The sequence below is a fragment of the Pteropus alecto genome, unplaced genomic scaffold (genome assembly GCF_000325575.1).
Source record: "Pteropus alecto unplaced genomic scaffold, ASM32557v1 scaffold385, whole genome shotgun sequence".
In the NCBI taxonomy this organism is placed as follows: Eukaryota; Metazoa; Chordata; class Mammalia; order Chiroptera; family Pteropodidae; genus Pteropus; species Pteropus alecto.
The window spans coordinates 2,162-3,625 of NW_006436543.1; the positions used below are offsets into that span (position 1 = coordinate 2,162).

At 38.4% G+C, this 1,464-nt stretch overlaps 1 pseudogene; it reads left to right on the forward strand.

Moving 5' to 3' along the window:
• The first annotated feature begins 457 nt into the window (after positions 1–457).
• On the forward strand, positions 458–576 carry LOC112481069 (annotated as a pseudogene).
• Positions 577–1,464: the final 888 nt, after the last annotated feature.

The following is a 1,464-nucleotide window of genomic DNA, read 5'->3' on the forward strand; positions in this document are numbered from 1 at the left end:
TCCTTCACCAGCCTCTCCAATCTATCCCGGAGAGCTGCAGCGGTTACTCGTACATCCCCTCACCTGGGCGCAGCCATGTTGGAGAAAAATTGCACTACATTTCCCATGAGTCTACCGGGCGACAAACGGCGCTCCCACAATCCCCTTCGCCTCCCAGAGCTCCATATTAACTCTTTTTCCGCCAAGAGTCTTGGCCAGTAAACCCTAGCCACTAGGCGCATGTCGCTTTTGAGCATTTCGAGTATGGTTAGTATAACTAAGGAACTGAATTTTGAATTTTTTAAATTTTATTTAGTTTTAATTAATTTAGATTTAAATAACTGCATGCGGTTAGTGGCTACCAAATTGGACAATAATGTAAACTCTTTAATCTCCTGTTGGCCAAATTCAATTATTTCATCTCTATCCACCTTACCTGAAGGTACTGAAGCTTTTAAAACACTTAAATTTCTTAGCCTTCTACGGCCATGCCACCCTGAACGTGCCGGATCTCATCTGATTTCGGAAGCTAAGCAGGGTGGGACCTGGTTAGTACTTGGATGGGAGACTACCTAGGAATACCAGGTGCTGTAGGAGTTAAAATGTGTGTGTGTGTGTGTACACATATATATACACATATATATACACATATATATGTATGTGTATAAATTTATATATATAAATTTTTTTAGCCTTGGTGAAACTCCTCTTTCCTACAACTCTTCACACATTCTGATCACTTGTTTTCAGTTTTTCACTAGCTTCCCTCCTTTCCACAATTAAATGCAGGTAATCCTTCAGATTTTCTGTCTTGTCCCTTATTCTATAGTCTCCCTGTCTGCCTCTCAGAGTTTTAAAGAGATTTATGAATCTTCCCTAATCTTTATTTTCAGGACTGACTTCCCTTTCTTCAGCTCTGGCTTCCATGTTTAGAGGGCAGTTTGGTTTCGTGAAAACAATATGGTCATTAGAATATGAACTGAAGTAGAAACTGCAAAACAGCATTTACTTTTTGGAATTGATGTAATAATTAACAACCATACATAAAGTGGCCTTTTCTACTCCTGCTCCTGAGTTACAGCAGCCCAAATTTCCAACAACCTACTGTCCATCCTTGCCTCCACAGTCTTAGAAAAAGGTGGATACATTTAAAATTTTGCATTCAGTCCCTTTTATACAAACCTTTATCTTTTCTCTCAGAGAAGATGACTCCTTGAAGTGATTTTCAACTTCATTAAGACCTTACTTTATTCATTACATAACTCCAGTGTCTTCCATAGTCTTGTAATAATAGAAATTTAATAAATGTTGAACTGAAAAGAAACTTAATTTGAAGACAGAATTCATCTTCATCTATGCCAAAAGCTTTACATGGTGACCTATAATAATTTTTCAAAGGTATTAGGCGCTGACCTAATGACTCTTTCCTTAGTGACACCCTAGTCTTAGCTTCATAAGTGAGTCCTCTGTGTGATGATGCAGAGA